Source organism: Pan paniscus, chromosome 12 (genome assembly GCF_029289425.2).
Source record: "Pan paniscus chromosome 12, NHGRI_mPanPan1-v2.0_pri, whole genome shotgun sequence".
Lineage (NCBI taxonomy): Eukaryota > Metazoa > Chordata > Mammalia > Primates > Hominidae > Pan > Pan paniscus.
In genome coordinates, this window is record NC_073261.2 from 39,729,134 (window position 1) to 39,750,737 (window position 21,604).

The window sequence follows — 21,604 nt, forward strand, 5'->3', positions numbered from 1 at the left end:
GTGTATAATTCAGTGGCTTTTAGTATGTTCACAAGGTTGCACTACTATCATCACTATCTAATTCCAGGACATTTATCCCCCCAAAACCCTATACTCATTGATAGCCACTGCCCATTCTCCCCTCCCCACAGATCTTGTCACACTAATCTATTTTCTATCTCTAAGTCCTTCATGTTTGAAAGATACTTTTGCTGGGTAAAGAATTCTAGGTTGACAGTTCTTTCCTTATAATTCTTTAAAGATTTTTTTAATTGTCATTTCATCTTATTTTCAATAAGAAATCTGCTGTTATTCTAATAAATATTCCTCTGTAATGTGTCTTTTCCCTCTAGCTGCTTTTAAGATTTTTTTTATCAATTTTTTTTTAGCAATTTGATTATGATGTGACCTAGTGCAGTTTTTTTCATATTTCTTGTTTTGGGCGGTTACTGAGCATCTTGGATCTGTGGGTTTATAGTTTTCATCAAATATAAGAAAATTTTGGCCATTATATCTTCAAATTTTTTCAGCTTTCTAATTTCTTTCCCACCTCCTCTAGAGATGCCAATTACATGTATATTAGGCTTTAAGTTGTCCCACAGCTTACTAATGTTCTTTTTATTTTCTTTTCTCTTTAATAAATTCACTTTTCCCTCTGTATTCCATTGGATAGTTTTTAGTGCTAGGTTTTCAGTTCACTAATCTTTTTTTTCCAGCAATGTCTAATCTGCCATTAATAGCATCCAGTGTATTTTTAATCTCAGACATTATAGTTTTCATCTCTATAAATTCAACTTGGGTGGTTTTATATCTTCATGTCTCTAGTTAACTTTGAGCATATAGAAAGCAGTTATAGTAACTGTTGTAATGTTATCAACTGCTGATTCTAAAAGTTGTGTCAGTTCTGGTTCATTTCTGATTGATTTTTAAAAAATCCTCCTATGAGACATATTTTCCTGCTTCTTTCCATGTCTGGCAATCTTTGATTGGATGCCAGACATTGTAAATTTCACCTTGTTGGGAGATGGATATTTTTGATTTCTATAAATATTCTTGAGCTTTGTTCTGGCATGTAGCTAAGTTACTTGGCAACAGTTTAATACTTTGGACCTTGCTATCATAATTTGTTAGGTGGAACTGGACCAGTGCTCAGTTCGTAGCTAATTATTCCACTATTGAGACAACATCCTTCCCTGTATGTGAGCCAATGCTCTGTAAATCATAAACTTTTTCAGTCTGGCTGGTGGTAAGAGGGACTACTCCCAGCCCTGTATGAATGGCAGTCACTGTTACCTCTAATCCTTTCAAATGGTTCATTACCCAACCTTGGGCAGTTCCTTCACATGCATGTGCTGATCAATACTCAGCTAAATGCTTTAGGAGAACCCTTTGAAAATTTCTGGAGTAGTCTCTCTGTGAAATCCTCTTCTTTGGTACTCTGTCTGGCAAACTCTAGCCCCCTTGGTCTTCACATATTCTGAGCTTCATTTCCTCAATTTAGGGAGACTGCTAGTCCCTGCATCAGCTCTACCTCCCTATGTCATGGCCTTCAAATTTTCTTCACACAGCAATCTGGGACAAGCATAGTGCAAGGAATAGCCCATATACACACAATTGGTAAACTAAATGTTTAAGGACATGTAAGTGGTTCTGAGGTATGGACTTAGCTAGGATGGGGACTCAGAAAAAGAATTGATAGCATGGGCTGAGGCAGGTGCTAGTGACTCAATGGATAACTATGGCTTTTGGCTGGTCTCAAAGGAAGAAGAATATCTTCCTTCAGAAGAGGTTGTCTCCTGGTGGGTAATATCATTAGCTGAGATGCCAGAGGCAGGAGAAGCAGCAAGAGAAGGACCTGAGTAGCTTCAGGGAGAAGAGAGGGAGAAAGAAAAGAAAAAGCAACCTCAGGAATTATAAACCTATAAATTGTATAAACCAATAAGTCTGCCATTATGTTTATCTCGCAGTCATTAAGGCCAGTTCAAAATCCAAATACAAAATCAGTGTTATCATTTCAAAGCCACATCTCCATCAGCATAAAAAATCTAGGTATCTCTTTTGTTTACCAGTTTTACCTGGTAGATTTCATTTCAGATGAATTTTGGCTATTTCGAGAAATCAAAGCTGCCCTAAAAGAAGCAAGATGAGTTTCTGCTGAAGGTGTGTGAACTAATACAATGAAGGCATGTTCTGAAACAACTTCTCAAAAAAAGAAAGTCATGTAAATTCAACCAAGATGATTGACTATCTTCAAGAGCACAACTCTTGATTATACAAGTTCCAGCATAAAAATAATAAAAACTGTCATGTGAAAAGAAAAGAAATAAAAAACCCTGCAAATTTAAGAATGGTTCTGATACGGACAAATGGAGAGCAACAGAAAGGTATTCCGAGGAAATGGTTTGGAGACATGCTAAAGTGTGACAAAGTAAAAGGTCAATGGAAAGGCGAGGTCACGTGTGGGAGACATTTCCAAGGAAAACTCTGTGGGATGAAGTGTTGGGTTTGATATGGCCTATGAAGAATGAAAAGGCAGTGGTGATTCTGATATTCAGAATTTTGTGCATGCCTGGGAAAGTCTTTGAGGTAGTTCTCCATGGCTATCCAGTTCAAGACACCATAGTTCTCCATGGCTATCCAGTTCAAGACACATCCAGTTCAAGACACCACAGTGGCTGAGCAAAGAGTAGGCCTAGTATGGATGGGGCACATTCAACTTACCAAGAGCTGGCAAACAAACCTACACCTTAAAATAATTCCAAACATCAGCTGGGCACAGTGGCTCATGCCTGTAATCCCAGAACTTTGGAAGGCTGAGGCGGGCGGATCACCTGAGGCCAGGAGTTCGAGACCAGCCTGACCAATATGGCGAAATGCTGTCTCTACTTAAAATACAAAAATTAGCCAGGCGTGGTGGCAGGTGCCTGTAATCCCAGCTACTCGGGAGGCTAAGGCAGGAGAATTGCTTGAACTCGGGAGGTGGAGGTTGCAGTGAGCTGAGATCACGTGATTGTATTCCAGCCTGGGCAACAAGAGCAAAACTCTGTCTCAATAATAATAATAATAATAATAATAATTCCAAACATCAGCCTTATACCACAATTGAGAATTTTCCCCTACATGGGTCATCTCAGAGTAGCATGCACATGTGATCTTTAAATAAATTCTGTTTGAATTCAATCTATTTGTATTAAATTTGAGGAAAAAATGTCCCCAACATTTTTGTCATTGTCTTCATCAGTAACAATTATCTATGTGGAGCACCTTTAGTTTCTTCTCTCTTTTATTTGCTTCTAGAAGAATAATTGTAAACATAAATGTCCAGCTGAAAGCTGGAGAAATAGAGTAAGAATGTTCTATATTGTGATAAATATGTATTATGATATAGTGTGACAAACAATGGCCGTAGGTGGAATTCATTCAGTGCTTGCAAGTTATCTATGGATTATTACTTGACACTTGCAGCAACCATGTGAAAGAGATGCAAATATTTCCAGTATTACAGGGGTTGGTAACAGGCACCAAGGTAGTGTGAATGCTTCTACCATGACACATCTCACTCACAGTTAGGCTGCTCCCTATGTGATCCTTCTCATACCCAGGAGGCTTCTAAACAAGCCCAAGGTCCCATGTTTTTTCCACTTCTATTGTCCATGGACCAGTATGTGGTTTTCATCTCCTCCCCCATCTCCTTGATTATTGTCTCCTTTCTTCTATTTTGCTTTAAGTATTTTTATTTTATTTATTTATATTCTTTTTGTGGCAATATGGGCTTTGAACTCAGATAGACCTTGGTTTGAATCCCAGCTGTGCCACTTGCTAGCTCTGTGGCTCTGGCAAGTAACTTTCCTGATCCAAAAAATAAAAGCAGGCCTTGTGCTAAAACCTGAAAACAGCCCCAGGACTTGTTGGCTGTCAAGGTTCTTATCAAAGCATAGATTATGCTCGCCTCATCGGATTTGGCTTTTCTGAACACCAGGAAATTTCTGGAGAAAGTAATTCAGAAACATTACTCCCTTTCATGTACTCGCCAAGTACTTGAGCCAGGTATTGTTCTAGGTATTGGGGTTAGAGCAGTGAACTTGCCAGTCCAGTGCCCTACCCTTTAGGAGTTTACATTCCAGTTGTGGGATGTCAGATAATACACAGTAAAGGAATTAAAGATGGTAATAAGTGCTATGAAAGAAAGAAAACCGGGCACCATATTAGGAAGTAACTTGGGGAAGAAGCAAGACAGGGAGAAAGTTGCTTTAGCCAGGGTGGTTAGGAAAGGCTGTTGAGAAGGTGATGCTTGAGCTGAGTGGTGAAGGATGAGAGCAAGCCAGCCATGTATGTTTGTTACCTATTGCTGCATAACAACTTATCCCACAATGTAGCAGCTTAAAATTACAAGCATTTGTTATCTCACAGTTTCTGTGGGTCAGTGATCAGAGCATGGCTTGCCTGGGTTTGTCTGACTCAGGGTTTCTTTCTCATGAGGCTAAATTCTGGGTATTAGCTGGATCTCCAGTCAGCCCAAGGCTGTCCTGCAGGAGAATGGGCTTCCAATTGCACCCACATGGCTATTGGCAGGCTCTGGGTTCTCACTGGCTGTTGGCCAGAAACATCAGTTCTTTGTCATATGGGCCTGTCCATTCGGCAGCTGACAATAGGTAGGAGGCACTTCCCTCAGAGCAAGCCAGCAAGGTGAGAGAGAGAGGGCAGCCTGAATGGGAGCTGCCTTCTTTGAGTAACCCATCATTTTCACTGCATTCTATTCACTACAAGCGAGTCACTAAATCCAACCCGTACTCAAGGGGTGGGGATTCTACAAAGGTGTGAATACCAGGAGGCAGGGGTGAGTGGGGCCATCTTAGAAACTGCCTATTGTACCATGGATGCAAAGTGCTGGGAAAGAATGTTCAGGGCAGAGGGAAGGTCTAGAGCAAAGAGACCCTGGTTGTGTTTGAGGAAGTGAGAGGAGGCTGATGGAAGCAGAATGTACTGAACAAAGTGGGGGGAAAGAAAGATAGGAAATAAGATAGTTAGAAGGCAAACCATGCAGAGCCTGGAAAGAAATTTTGATTATCCTAAGTGCAGTGGGAACCAGTAAAGGGTTTTAAGCAAGGGAGTTAGTGATGTAATCCAACCACTTGAAATTTTCCAGACCTCGATGGTAGATGTAGCCCCACCAGGGCCTGAAGGTAGGAGGTGAAAAGAAAAGATTCTTTTGCTCTAAAAAATGTCAATGGCATGCAAATGCCTATCCAACTAAGTATAAAGACTTCAGGGTCTTATAAATATTCTCCAAGCTATCCTTACAGCCTTATCTCTCACTACTTCCCAAAACTCCAGTCAAAATGATGTTCCCCAAGCATACACTGTGTTTTCCTGTCTCAGAGCCTATGCTGTTTCCTCTGGAGGACTCTGGAGGACTGCCCCTACTATCTCCATCTGTCAAAATTGAGCTGTTTTTGTCGAGACCCTTCTCAAGTGCCACCTCCTAGGTGATACCTTTCCTAACTTTTCCCTTTTTTGAATGCCCATTGCTCTTTGTTCAATCCCCTTTTTGAATTTACCATGTCTTTCCTAGTTTTAGTAGTTCATGTCTAGATTGTAAATTCCTTGAAAGCAGGCACTTTGCTTTCCTTATTTTTGTAATCCATTCAGAAGCAAGGGCTTGAGCATTTGTAATCAGTGTTCAACCAACACTTGTCAACTTGAATTAAACTGGGAACTAGACCATGACAACAGCTTTGGTTGGCTGTGAGGGCTTCTGAGAAATAAGACAGTAACCAGTTAACACCAAGTTATAATTTTCCTATCACAACTCACAAATTTTAAAATTTTGCTTTCTAAAGTTCAAGAAAAGTGTTGAGTGTATGCTACCTTTCATGTGAAAAAGAAAGGTTTATAAGAAAGTATACATGATCTTATTTTTGCAAAAAGAAATAAAGTAAGGATGCATCAGAAACTAACTGCAGAGAGTGGATGGGACAAGGATGGAAAGAATGGAGGAGGAAGAACAGGATAAAGGATTGAGGGGAAGTTACACTTCTCTGATTATACCTTTTTGTATAGTTCTAACTTTTAGAACCATGTTGAGATTCCACAAACTAAAAAATAGACTAAATGAAATTTGGTATATTCATACAATGGGATATTATTCAAGAAATATAATAAGAATGTAATAAGAAATGAAGTACTGATGCATTCTATAGGATGGAGAACCTTGAAAACATTATGCTAGATGAAGAATATATAACATATCCAGATAGACAAATCCAGAGACAGAAAGCAGATTAGTGGTAACCAGAAGCTGTGTTAGGGGTGGGGGGTTGAGAAGGGTAATATAGAATGACTGCAAATGGATACTGGGTTTCTGTATTAGTCCATTCTCACATTGCTATAAAGAAATAGTTGAGACTTGGCTGGGCATGGTGGCTCATGCCTGTAACTCCAACACTTTGGGAGGTCGAGGCGGGCAAATCATGAGGTCAAGAGATCGAGACCATCCTGGCCAACACGGTGAAACCCCGTCTCTACTAAATATACAAAAATTAGCCAGGCGTGATGGCACAAGCCTGTAATCCCAGCTACTCAGGAGGCTGAGGCAGGAGAATCACTTGAACCCAGGAGACAGAGGTTGCAGTGTGCCGAGATGGCAACATAGCACTCCACCCTGAGTCTCAAAAAGAAAAAAAAAAGAAAGAAAAGAAAAGAAAGAAAGAAATACCTGAGACTGGGTAATTTATCAGAAAATAAATTTAATTGTCTCATGATTCCACAGGCTGTACAGGAAGCATGATGCTGGCATCTGGTGGCTTCTGGGGAGGCCTCAGGAAACTTACAGTCATGATGGAAGGCAAAGGGGGAGCAGATATTCACATGGCCGGAGCAGGAGCAAGGGCTGGGGAGGTGGTACACACTTTCAAACAACCAGATCTCACAGAACTCACTCAGTATTGCAAGGACAGCATCAAGAGGATGGTGCTAAACCATTCATTAGAAACCTCCCCCATGATCCAGTCACCTCCCACCAGGCCCCACATCGAACACTGGGGATTACAATTCAACATGAAGTTTGGGTGGGGACACAGATCCAAACCATATCAGTTTCTTTTTAAGGGATGAAATGCTCTGGAATTAGATAATGATAGTGATTGACTAACTTTGTGAACATACTAATAACCACTGAATTGTATACTTTAAAATGGTGAATTTTATGGAATGTGAATTGTATCTTAACTTTTAAACTAAATACTTAAATAAAATCAGCCACAAGTGTCAGAGGAAATGCAAGTAGATACAAATGATAACAAATCAACCTAGCTGTAATACATATGAATAACAATACTGAAGGTGGTAGGAAAGAAAAGAACTAACCTAAGTAACTGGGAAAGAGTATTTTGACTGGCTACTGCAAGGCTGACAGTAAAAGGAACACAAATATTGCATTCTAATTAATAAATTTGTTTTTCACAGAGAAACAGATGAACAATTCTAAAACTACTTTATGGGTATTCTAGGACTACAAAAATAAATAAATGTATTATGGATAATGACAGCCAGGTTTCTCACTGTCAGAAGAGGGAAAAAGGAAACGGGGAGTTTAGAATGAACTTGATAGTGTTGGATTGGCAGTGAAGGTTTCAGAGTGGACTGTTGGTTTCCAACATATATGCAAATAGATAAGTACAGAAATAAATGTAGATGTGTGCATATGTATGTGCAAACATACATACATTTCTTAGTTCTCTCTGTTGAGTCTAGAAGCAATGACACCCTAGAAGCAATGAGCACACCTAGAATTGAGATCTTGGTTTCAAAATTCCATTCTCCATTAAAGGAAACCAGGGCTTCTCAGAGAAATGTCTTTTTCCAAAGTTAGGGCAAAAAGTTACAAAAGCCTAGAACATCTTCTGGAAAAAGAAAGTAAGAAAATGCTAAAAAATCCCAGGGGAATGTTGAAAAACATAGATGAGCCAATGTGAAGGTGCTCCCAGTGGCCAAATCTGGGACAATGTGACCAATAAAAATAAGAATAGTAATGGATTGTAAATCATAGAATAAAATAAATACCCTTGAGTACATACTAATATAAAAATTGAATAAGTAAATAATTGGAGGAGAATAGACAGCTTTTCCTTGAAGGAGAATTCCAATTAACAAATGTAGATAGACGAAGACAGAAAATCACCATTTGGCAAATACCACAATAGTAACTGTTGCAGGCAAGCATCATTTTAGCAAAGAATGCTAAAATTCATGGACAAAGTATAATGAGGGTGTGGTGGCAGGCACCTGTAGTCCCAGCTACTCAGGAGGCTGAGGTGGGAGGATCACTTCAGGCTAGGAGTTTGAGTCCAGCCTAGGCAACATAGTGAGACCTGGTCTTAAAAAAAAAAAGTAGGGGAGGGGCAGGCAGGTGGCTCACACATGTAATCCTAGCACTTTGGGAGGCCCAGGTGGATGGATCACTTGAGTCCAGGAGTTTGAGATCAGCCTGACCAATGTAGCAAAACCCTATCTCTACTAAAAATACAAACAAAATTAGCCGAAACTTGTGGCACACACTTGTAATCCCAGCTACTCAGGAGGCTGAGGCACAAGAATCATTTGAACCAGGGAGGCAGGGATTGCAGTGAGCAGAGATTGAGCCACTGCACTGCAGCCTGTGTGACAAAGCAAGACTCTGTCTCACACACACACACAAAATAAATAAAAAAGAGAAACAGGATAGTTTTTAAGTATCTCTCCACAGATACTTACTAATTACAAAGAGAACAGTAACAACTTTTCATTTAAAAAATCTGACAGACACCACGTTAACCAAGTGATCTAAGTTCAAAGTAAAAGAAGAGAAAAAGATGCACCATAAGAAAGCTAGAATACCTGCACTAGTTTCAGACTAAGTAGATCTCAAAACAAAGGATATCACTGTGGATAATGGTTCATTTCATAATGATAATCAAAATGATGCACTTAGTGACAGAGCTTCAAAATACATGAAACAAAAATTGATAGTGTCAAGTAGACAAATCCACAAGTTGAATTGGAGATTTCAATACCGTTTGCAGAAATTCAGCAAGGATAAAGCAGATGTAAATAATATTAACCAACTTGACTTGATTGTCACTTATCAAACACCAATAACAGTCAAATACATATTGTTCTCAAGTGTGTATGGAACATTCACCAAAATAGATCATATTCTGGTCATAAAACAAGTCTCAATACATTCAAAAAGATTCAAGCCGTGCAAAGTATGTTCTTTGACCATAATGGAGTTACATTAGATATTAATAACATATATTTTTAGATAAATCCCCAAATATTTGGAAACTAAATGATATACTTCTAAATAACATATAGGTAGAATAAATTAAAAAGTGATTAAAATTATTTTGAATGGATAAAAATAAAAAACAACAAATTTTAAATTCAGCTGAAAAATTTTTAAAAAGAAAAACATAACAAATCAGAACTTTTGAGATGTTGCTAGGGCAGTTTTTAGAGGGAAATTTATAGCACCAAACACTTATAGTAAAAGAAACTTTTCAAATCAATAACCTCAGCTTCCACTTTAAGGCACTGGAAAAAGCAGAGACAATTAAATCAAAACTAAGCAGAAGAAAACAAAAAATAAGATCAAGGCAAAATTAATGAAACAGAAAATAGAAAAACAGGCCAGGCATGGTGGCTCACATCTTCACCCCAGCACTTTGTGAGGTTGAAGCGGGTGGATCATCTGAGGTGAGGAGTTCGAGACCAGCCTGGCCAACATAGTGAAACTGTTTCTACTAAAAATACAAAAATTAGTTGGGTGTGGTGGCGGGTGCCTGTAATCCCAGCTACTCAGGAGGCTGAGGCAGGAGAATTGCTGAAGGTGGAGGTTGCAGTGAGCCGAGATTGCGCCATTGCACTCCCACCTGGGTGGTGAGTGAAACTCCATCTCAAAAAAAGAACATAGAAAAAGAATAGATAAAATCAATGAAATCGAAAGGTGGTTCTTTGAGAAAATCAATAAAATTGATAAGAAATGTTGCTAGACATATTAGTGGAAAACGAATAAACAAATGACAACGAGAGGAATAAGAGAGGTGACATCATTTCAGATGCTACAGATATTATAAGGATAATAAGGGAATATTATGAACAATTTAAGCCAATAAATATGACAATTTAGATGAAATTAATAATTTCCTTGAATGTCACAAATTACCAGAACTCACTCAAAAAGAAATAAATAGTCTAAATAGCCCTATGCTTATTAGAGAAAATGACATAGTTCAAAAACCCTACCACAAAGAAAACTCCAGGCCCAGAAGACTTCATGGGTGAATTCTACCAAACACAGAAAACAAGTAATGCTAATTCTACACAAAGTTCTTCAAAAATATTTAAAATAGGGGAATAGTTCCCAATTCTTTCTCCAAGGGCAGGATTACCCTTAAAACAAAATCAGACAAAAACATTACAGGAAAAGAACACTATAGACCAATATCTCTCATAAATAAGCCATATACAAAATGGTAACAAATTGAATTCAACAATTATTAAAAGGACAATATATCATATGGCCAAGTGAGATTTATCTCTGGAATGCAGGGTTTAACATTTGAAAGTTAATCAATATAATTCAACATATTAACAAACTAAAAAAATTATATGATTATCTCAATAGATGTTGAGAAAACATTTAACAAAGTTAAACATTCATTCTTGATAAACACTCTCAGAAAACTCAAATTAAAAGGAAACTTCTTCAACCTGAAAACAGGCAGCTAAGAAACCTATAGCAACCATCATAGTTAATGATGAAAGCCTAAATACTTTCCCCCTAACACCAGGAACAAGTCAGGAATGTCTGCTATTAGCACTGAAATTCAACATTGTACCAGTGGTTTTAGCCAGTGTGATTGGGCAAGAAAAAGAAATAAAAGTCATCAAGACTGAAAAGGAAGAAATAAAACTATTTTTATTGCAGGTGACATGACTGTGTAGGAAATATCATAGAATCTACAAAGAAATCAATTAGAACTAATAATTGAGACTAGCATGATTCTAGAATAGAACAAAATATAAAAAATCAAATATATTTTTCTATACTAGCAACAAATAATTGGAAATTGAAATGTTTAAAAATATCACTTATGAAAATACAAAAATGAAATACTTAGAGACAAACTTCACAAAATTAGCAAACTACCTATACACTAAAACTACAAAATATTGCTGAAAGAAATTAAAGAAGACCTAAACAAATGGAGAGATATGCCTTGCTCATAGATCAGAAGACTCAATGTTATAAAGATATCAGTTGCTCTCAAATTGATCTATAGATCCTATACAATCCTACTCAAAGTCCCAGAAGGATTTTTTTTTCCAGAATTGACAAGCTGGATCTGAAATTTTTATGGAAATACGAAGAACCTAGAATAACCAAACAACTCTGAAAAAGACAAGGTTGGGATGACACAACCTGATTTCAAGAATTATTATAATGCAGCATTAATGAATACAGTATGAAATTGATATAAAGTTTAAAAAATAACTCAACAGAACAGAATGAAAAGTATATAAATAAATCCACACAAATATAGGCAACTGATTTTTGACTGAGGTGCAAAGGTAATGAAGTAGAGAAAGGATAGCCTTCTCAACAAATCATGCTGGAGCAATTGCATAAGCACGTGGGAAAAAATGAACTTAGAACCAAGCTCACACCACATGCAAAGATTAACCCAAAATGGATCATAGACCTAAATTTAGAAACATAAATCTATACAATTTCTAGAAGAAAACATAGGAGAAAGTCTTTGTGACCTCAGATTACGCAAATATCTCTTCTGCAGAAGCACATACTAAAGTGTTCAACATTATTAGCCATTAGGAAAATGCAAATTAAATCCACAATGAGATAACACTACACACCTATTAGAATGGCTAAAATTTAAAAGATTGACATGCCAAGCATTATGAAGATGTGGAGGAACTGCACTCTTGTGAATTTTTGTGATAATGTCAATGGTAGAACCACTTTGGAAAACAATTAGGCAGTTTCTTAAGAAGTTGAACATATAATGACAGCATGATCCACCCATTCCTCTCCTGGATATTTACTCAAGAGGAAATTCAATATATAACCATATAAACACTTTTATGCAAATATTCATAAAAGCTTTACTTGTAATAGCCGAAAGCTGGAAATAGCACCACTGTCCATCAAGAGGTGAATGGATAAACTATGGCATATCTGTAAAATGGAATACTACTCAGCCATAAAAATAGTGATTGCTATATACAACATATGGATGAATCTTAAAATTATCATACTGAGTGAAAGAAGCCTGCTTAAAAAAATGAGTACATACTATATGATTAAATTTATATAAAACTAGAAAATGCAAACAATCCATAGTGACATAAAGCAGATCAGTGTCTGCTTAGAGATGGGAGATGAGATGGTGTGGGAGGGAGGGATTACAATGGCTTATGAGAAAACTTTTGGGGGTGATAGGTATGTTCACTGTCTCAACTGCAGTGAGGATTTCATGGGTGTATACACATGTAAAAATTGTAGACTTGGGCCGAGCACAGTGGCTCACGCCTGTAATCCCAGCACTTTGGGAGGCTGAGGTGGGCAGATCAGCTGAGGTCAGGAGTTCGAGACCAGCCTAGCCAATGTGGTGAAACCCCGTCTCTACCAAAAATACAAAAAATTAGCCAGGCGTGGTAGCAGTCACCTGCAATCTCAGCTACTCAGGAGGCTGAGACAAGAGAATCACTTGAACCCGGGAGGCAGAGGTTGCAGTGAGCCGAGATTGCACCATTGCACTCCAGCCTGGGTGACAAGAGCGAAACTCCATCTCAAAAAAAAAAAAGAAAATTGTAGACTTTAAACATGTAGTTTACTGTAAAGTTTATATATATAAAGCTTATGTATCTGAATATAAAATTTATGTGTAAACTTTAGCGTGTGTGTATATATATATACACATATATCTATTTTTATTGAGATATAATTGACGTACAATAAAGTGCACATTTAGAAATAAAGTGTTTTTTTTTAACTTCAGCCCAGAAGTGAAAAATGTCACTTCTTCTCATGTTTCATTGGCCAGTGAAAGTCCAAATGTCCACACCTAACTCCAGGGAGGCCGGAGAGTACATTCTCACCACATGTTTGGGAGAATAGTTGAATATTTGTATATAGTACTAATGACTACCACACTCTGCAGTAAGCATGGTGTTCTCCCCTTCCCTTCCCTTCCCTTCCCTTCCCTTCCCTCCCCTCCCCTCTCCTCCCCTCTCTTCCCCTCCCCTCCCCTCCCCTCCCGTCCTCTCCTCTCTTCTCTTCCCTTCTTTTTGAGATGGGGTCTCACTCTGTCACCCAGGTTGGAGTGCAGTGGTGCCATCTCAGCTCACTGCAACCGCTGCCTCCCAGGCTCAAGCAATCCTCCCATATCAGTCTCCCAAGTAGCTGAGACCACAGTTACACACCACTACACCTGGCTAATTTTTGGTAGAGACGGGGTTTCACCATGTTGCTCAGGCTGGTTTCAAAATCCTGAGCTCAAGCAATCTACTCGCCTTGGCCTCCCAAAGCGCTAGGATTACAGGCGTGAGCCACAGCACCTGGCCCTGTTTCTTAATAAATAAAGCACTTGTTCCAATTGTTACATAATAGAATTGACATTCATTTGCAGAACCACCAAATAACATTAGACTTAGCAGCCCTGACTCAAAACTTCTGCAAAGATTGAGCTTGTTTTGCTTGTGATGGGGAGGATCAAAAGTTAAATAAGATTAACCAGGTAACCCAAACCTTTTAGAAATTACTACTTCTTGGAATATAAGAAAATAAACGTAGAAAGAAACTAAACTAGAAGAAAGGATGAACAACCATTTGGTCTAGCCCCTGTCTTCTGGCCCATGAAGTTTAATGTAAATTATAGACAGGGGATGGTGGATCAGAGACTGACTCCATAATGATAAATTAATTTTTCCTGAATTGATTCTCTTCGTGGTCAAGAAATTATTTTTCATATCCAACTAAATTTTTTTAAATTTATTTATTTTACTTTTTAGAGACAAGGTCTTGCTTTTCTGCCCAGGTTGGCCTTGAACTCCTGGGCTCAAGGGATCCTCCCACCTCAGCCTTCCAAGTAGCTGGGACTGCAAGCATGTGCCACTGTGCTTTTCTTAAAAATGTTTATTTTTATTTAAATAAATTTCCTTTTGTTCTGTTCTTAGTAGTCACCCTGATGAATTGATCAGAAATATCCAGGCCAAAGCTTCATAGCATGTGAAAGTGTTAGCATCTTTAATGTACAAAAACACTCTTGCACATCAGCATGGAAAAAAGACATTTTGCTTATTTTTCTAGCCACATGGCAGATTGTGTTAATATAGTCCCTATCCCACCCCTAGCAGGCCCCTTTTTCTGAAACACACATAGAAACACTGTGCCTGCTGTATTATTTTGTGTACTTTTTATATGTTCTTTTAAATGTTGATAACTTTTTAAGAGAAAAACAAAGTAGGATGTTTGTTATATCCATTTAGGATATAAAAAATGGTCTAAGCCAGGTGCGGTGGCTCACACCTGTAATACCAGCATTTTTGGAGGCCAAGGCAAGAAAATTGTGTGAGGTGAGGAGTTTGACACTAGTCTGGGCAACATAGCAAGACCCTGTCTCTGCAAAAATAAATAAATACATAAATAAAACTAAAAAAGTGCTGGGCGTGGTGGCACATAACTGTAGTCCCAGCTACTCGGAAGGCTGAGGTCGGAGGATCTCTCGAGCCCAGGAGATCAAGACTGCAGTGAGCTACGATTGCACCACTGCACTCCAGCCTGGGTGACAGAATAAGACCCTGTCTTAAAAACAAAACAAAACAAAACAAAAACAAAGGTCTAAGAGGACATGGGCAATTCATGAAAGAAAAATATGTGTAAACAATAAACATATGAGGAAATAAGTAATTTATTATTCTAAGAAGTAATTTAAGTTAAAATAGCAATGAGATACCATTTCAGCTGCAGAACTGGCAAATATTTTTAAAAATGAAAATGCCCAGAACTATTGAGGTTATCAAACCTATATTTACAGTAGGATATTCAGTTTATATGAACTTGTTTGCTATATGAGAGTGGTGGGATTATGCCTATTTTACATTTTCTTCTTTTTGCTTATATGTATTTTTTAATGCTTCTATAATAAATATGAATTACTTTTGTAACAAAATGTACACTTTATTTTATTTATTTTTTTACATGCAATACTTTTATTTTAGACATGCAAGGAAAGCTGTTTCAGAATCTACTGTTTATTATTTTTTTAAGACAGAGCCTTGCTGTGTCGCCTAGGCTGGAGTGCAGTGGCACAGTCTCGGCTCACTGCGACCTCCACCTCCCGGGTTCAAGCGATTCTCATGTCTCAGCCTCCCTAGTAGCTGGGACTACAGGTGTGCACTACCACACCGGGCTAATTTTTGTGTTGTTAGTAGAGACAGGGTTTCATCATGTTGGCTAGGCTGGTTTCAAACTCCTGGGCTCAAGTAATCCTCCTCGGCCTCCCAAAGTGCTGGGATTACAGGCGTTAGCCATCACCGCAGTCCACAAAATGTACACTTTAATCTCCCCCTTTTAATTGAGAGCAATTTCGCTATCTTGAAGTTCTCTTTCTCTTTCTTTTCTTCACGCTAACCAATTCCAATTTCCTTCATCTTTCCTTAGAAGACCTAATTTTCATACTAAAATTATATTTATCAGGCTTTTTAAGACTTTATTTTTGCCATGTGCTTAATTAAATTGAGCTTACTTTCAGAATTACTCTACCATAACGACTTGAATTTTTGAAAAATCCTTTTCTAGTCTCTCTGTAACTTAACAGACTTCCATTTGCACTACGTTTCATTTAAAATATACATTAGCCAGATTGACACTTAAAACATGTTCACCCTGTGTTCTTTTGTCTAAAAATAGACTTATTAAGTATCTTCTGTGTACTCTGGTACTGTCCCTATGTGTCATAGCAGAGATGCATTCCTATCAGTGTATGTGGGCACGTGTGTGTGTGTGTGTGTGTGTGTGTTTGCATGTATAAAACATATGCCTTGGCCGGGCGCGGTGGCTTACGCTATAATCCCAGCACTTTGGGAGGCCGAGGCAGGCAGATCACAAGGTCAGGAGTTTGAGACCAGCCTGACCAACATGGTGAAACCCCATCTCTACTAAAAATAGAAAAATTAGCTGGGCATGGTGGGGCACGTCTGTAGTCCCAGCTACTCAGGAGGCTGAGGTAGGAGAATAGCTTGAACTCGGGAGGCGGAGGTTGTAGTGAGTTGAGATCACGCCACTGCACTCCAGCCTGGGTGACAAAGCGAGACTCCATCTCAAAAACAAAAACAAACAAACAAACATGTGCCAGGCTCTGGGCTAAATGGCTTCTAAGCTTTACTTCATTTGGTCCTCACAACACTTTTATGAGATCATCATTATTGTTTCCATTTTACAGATCAGGGTTAGAGAGGGGGGCTCTAACATGCTAGAGATTAGCCTGAAAGCACAGGAGCTAGGCCATGCAGATGGCATGCAGGAAGGAAAGAGGGTAGTATAGAAATAAGACTCTGTACAAGGCAGCATATGAGAAATGCTACAAATACGTTTTTGAACACACATTTTCTGGACCTTCACTGATTTCAATAATTTGGTTGCCGAGGACGGATTTCATGGGTATGGGAACAGTGCAGCTGCACATGGCCCCAGGTTCAGAAGAGCCCTGCATGCTTGGAATTTAATGCTCTGCAGTTGCTTGATATTCTTAATAATTTAATCTTTGAATTTGTGTTTTGCAAGTGAAGTCCAATGGACATTGAAGCACGTGCCATTAGCTTACATGCGGTTCTGCCTGCTGCCAGCTCCCCACCTCCCTGAGAATAGGTCCTTGGCAGCCTGTTCTCCATTGCCTGGTTCCTGGGACCTTGCCCAGCCACCCCCTCTCCACATCTGCTCTCCCCACTATGGCCCCTGCCTGCCTTTAACTGGGATGGCAACTGGGTTGTGTCTGGCAGAGGTGGGGGTTGGGGGGTAATATTCTGCTGTCATCCTCTGCTTTCAATAGGGACCTGGAGTTGCACCCGGGGAGACTTGAGGCTGGGCATCCAGGGTCTCTTTGCAGCAGGGCCTGGCAGCACCACAACTGTTAGGGGGCAACTCGCCTCTGCCCCACCCCCAATCCAGGCACTGAGCTTGTCCTGGCACTGAGGTTTCAATCCCTTCAGGGCCAACCATCTGCTGCAGGTTGGCCCGGCACCAAGCATTGGCCTGTGGCTGGAGGGAGGGGGACCCCTGAGCCTGTGAGGACTCACACTTGCCCTGGGAGTATCCCCTGCCCAAAGGCGAACTATATTAAAGAGCAAATTTTAAAAGCACACCATGACCAACAGGTCAAGATAGATGGTGAAAGAAAGGAAAAGCTTTGTATTTCAGCACTTTTAATGGCACTTTTTCTTCCTAGCCTTTTGAACAAGGGCCTGCATTTTCATTTTGTACTAGGCTGGAAAATTATGTAGCCAGTCCTGCTGTGCCACGGTTAGCTTCAGGCAATCAGAGGAGGGAATGGTTTACTCCAGGAGGAACGGTGACTTCTTATTTGCTTATTCCACCCTTCTTTACCTTTGCCTTCAAAATGTTTATTCAGGGAGTCCTACTGCCTGCTGTTACTGGTGTTGGCAGAAGATAGCACTGGTGACTGTTTTCTGCAGAGGAAGCTGCCAACCATTGATATAATTTCTTCTTTTCTTTTTTCTTTTTTTTTTTGAGACAGAGTTTTGTTCTGTTGCCCAGGCTAGAGTGCAGTGGCACGATCTTGGGTCACTGCAACCTCTGCCTCCCGGGTTCAAGCGATTCTTGTGCCTCAGCCTCCCTAATAACTGGGATTACTACTGGCATGCACCACCATGCCTGGCTAATTTTTTTATTTTTGGTAGAGAAGGGGTTTCACCATGTTGGCCAGGCTGGTCTCAAACTCCTCACCTCAAGTGATCCGCCCACCTTGACCTCCCAAAGTGCTGGGATTATAGGCGTGAGCCACCGTGCCCAGCCTTGATATAATTTTTTGACTGTGCATGGGAAAAGGTGGTGGGAAAAAGGGAAATGAGAAATCAGGAATTTGAGATTATTAAACTGTGTGACTAACCATCACCTCCCATAACTTCAGTCCTGTAATGTTCTGTTTTGACGCTGTGTATTCCTCATTTTGGCAACCTCATCTTCAAGGAAATCACTCAAAAAGCTGACTGGCAGGCTGGCTGGCCAGAGTAGAAGAGCTGTTTATTATCGGGATGGCAATGTACAAAGCGAGCTGCCCCAGGGTGCATTCCTTTCAGCTTTATTGAAATCCAGTTTCTACAGGTATCTCTCTGGTGAAAAGGCAGTCCTTCTTTTGAAGACACCAGCTCGAGTGCCAGATAGAGCTCGGAATAAAGCACTTGGCATTGCTCATTCCTGCAGATAATGGCCTTAATGCATTGGGAAAAGCAGCTTGGGACCAATGCTGTGGTGAGTCAGTCAACAGGGTCATCTCCACACAGGAAGGACAGGAAAGAGGCTCACAATCGCAGCAGGGGCTGTGCCTGGAGAAGGTATTCTGTGGCAAGTTGGATTTTCTCACAGCACCGATACAGTAGGTAGGTGCGTGCTGATGGCTTAATCTTAACTCTCCTTTTTTATTGACCATAAATGCCATATTCAAATCAACTATAAATGATACAATTATATACTGCCCAGTGGTAAGCTTTCAAAATGTAAATCAGTCTGGGAATACAGAAATCGATTATAAGTATTTTCAATGATCTTTGTTTAACTGTTTAGGGGACTCCACGGAAGTGGGCTTGTGTAAGTGTGGGAAATGTGGGAGGAAAGGGCTAGAAAAGGGAAGAGGAGCTTGGGCTGAGAGGGAAGAATCCAGGGGGACTGTAGGTGGCAGGGTGTGTGTGTGCACCTCCTGGCTTCACCTTGTAACAGTTGTGGAACTGGCAAAGAGCCCCCAGGGCGAACTGCTGAAGGGTGAACTTTCCTAGGTCAAGGGAAACCCATATCATACTGTTTATTATTAGTCGCTAATGAAATTAACATTTATGTCCCCAAATGAAATATCGAATATGTCTACATGCTGGAGTCAGACTTTTTTTTTTTTTTTTGAGACGGAGTCTCGCTCTGTTGCCCAGGCTGGACCACAGTGGCATGATCTTGGCTCACTGCAAGCTCCACCTCCTGGGTTCACGCCATTCTCCTGCCTCAGCCTCCAGAGTAGCTGGGACTACAGGCACCCACCACCACGCTCAGCTAATTTTTTGGTATTTTTAGTAGAGACGGGGTTTCACCATGTTAGCCAGGATGGTCTCGATCTCCTGACCTTGTGATCCGCCCACCTCAGCCTCCCAAAGTACTGGGATTACAGGCATGAGCCACCATGCCCGGCCAGGAGACAGACTTAAAGTCACTTGCTTACCTGCCTAAAATCTGTGCCTAGCTGTGTTTATCAGCCAGATCTAAGATAATAAACCGACCCATCCCATCTATCTAAGTAAGATGCAGATTTCTAGCCTTTTTTTTTTTTTTTTTTTTTACCATTTCTAGCCATTTTTACACTTTTTTAAAACCAAAATGTGTTCTTAATAATGCAGTTAGGGAGCGAAGTAAAGACAATAGAGTCTTTTCCTTTGCCTCTGTCTGCCACTCTCCTTGCCCCAACAGAAAGCAAAGTAGTGAAGGATTATTTTTCCTATGCTCCCAATTCTCAGGTTCCTGGGAGCCCGGGCCTTACTCCCCTGGTACTCTGGAATTGACTGTGTCTTGGATGCAGACGGCTCTATAGCAAATATATATGTATGTATGTATGTGTACGTGTGTGAGGGAGAGATATGTATATCTCAGCTAAAGATGAGAACAAATCCCAGGGGCCCCAGGGCCCAACTCTTTCATCCCTAGTTTAAAGGGCCTGCTATAGAGCAAAGGTCTCAGGGCTGTGCTCTGGGCCCACCCCACTCCCTGGCCACACAGTCTGGAAAGGGCTAGAGGCTGTTTTTTAGGGTCAGGTCTGAAAGGGGTGGGCATCACTCCCGCTAATTACAATTCAGTCACTTACCCAACCTAACTGCAAGAAAGGCCATAAGGTATGGTCCGTTTAGACTCCTGGGAAGACACAATGACATGCTGGATCCATGGCATGACCTCTGCCACACTAACCAGTTAGTGCCACAGAACCCAGGAAAAGTCAGAAATGGGAAGCACAGCGCTTTAGAAGCCCAGGGTGGAGGGTGAGGCGCAAAACTGAGGATTTGCCCAAAGTCTCATAAAGTACAGTTGGGCCCTGTGCAGCCAGGCACTTGCCCCTCTCCTAGCCCAGTGGAAGGTGGGAGGTTTATCCTCTGAAGTGAATGGATTGGCTCTCTAGCTCAGAGCTAAGCAAGGGAGAAGAGATGAGACACCCTACTGAAAACCATGGGATTAGGCACAAGCCTAATGGCTAAGACTTGATAACCCCAGCTCCTTTTCCCACTCAGTCCCAGAATGCTGGCAGCCATACTTGAACTCTCTAGGCAGGATTCCTCTCTTAAGAAAGAGAACAGCGTGGAGAAAGGACTTATAGATAGATCCTCCCAGTGAAATGGGTAGGGCTCTTCTCTTTCACCTACAGTGAGCCCCATTCACTCTCAAAGAATTTCTAATGAGCTTTTCAGTGCCTCCAGTTTATGGACCTGTGAATACAGACCCAAGAATTACTGAGCAATTAAAGGGAGCCTCTAATGTGAAAGGCAAAGTCAAAAGTAAACAAATAGAAAATGAATCCAGAGGCATTGCAAAGGGCAAAAGAAACCTCAGGGGGGACCACTATACTTAATATCTTCAGAAAGATAGGAGAATAAACATATTGCATACATAAAAAGAATAGGATGCCACAGAAAAGGCACATCCCAGTAACAAGAAAGAGCTTTTGAAAATGAAAAAGGAGTATAGACAAAATTAGAAATTTAGGCAGTTATGGTGGCTCACGCTTGTGATGCCAGTACTTTGGAAGGCTGAGATGGGAGGATCCCTTGTGGCCAAGGGTTCGAGACCAGCCTAGGCAGCATAGAAAGACTCCATCTCAACAAGAGAAAAATTTTAAAATGGGCTGGGCACAATGGTGCATGCCTATGGTCCCACCTACTTCGGAGGATGAGCCAGGAGGATCACTTGAACCTGGGAGTTCAAGGCTGCAGTGAGCTATGATTGCACCACTGCACTGAAGCCTGGGTGGCAGAGCAAAACCCTGTCTCTAAAAAAAAAAAGAATTTAGTAGAAGGAGCAAAAGATAAAGGTGAAGACATCTCTTAGAAAGTGAAATGAATGGCAAAGAAAGAAAAACTGGAGAAAAAAGAGAATACAATTATAGGATCAATTTAGGAGTTCCAACATCTTGCTAATGAAAATGGACAGAGGAAATTATCAAAGAAATTCCCAGAACTGAACGTCATGAGTTGCTATATTGAAAAGTACTCAACACAATGAAGGGAAGGAAACTTGGATTAAGGTATATCATAAAAGTTCAGAACACCAAAGATGAAAGGAAGTTCAAAAAACATACAGATA

General features: G+C 40.2%; 1 long non-coding RNA gene across 1 annotated transcript in view; it reads left to right on the forward strand.

The window, feature by feature from the left end:
* Positions 1-3,189, forward strand: part of LOC112438921 (uncharacterized) — a 76,253-nt gene extending 73,064 nt beyond the window's left edge. Inside the window, exon 6 of the long non-coding RNA XR_004669954.3 lies at positions 2,049-3,189. This is a non-coding gene — a long non-coding RNA (uncharacterized LOC112438921). The remainder of the gene's footprint in view (positions 1-2,048) is intronic.
* Positions 3,190-21,604: the final 18,415 nt, after the last annotated feature.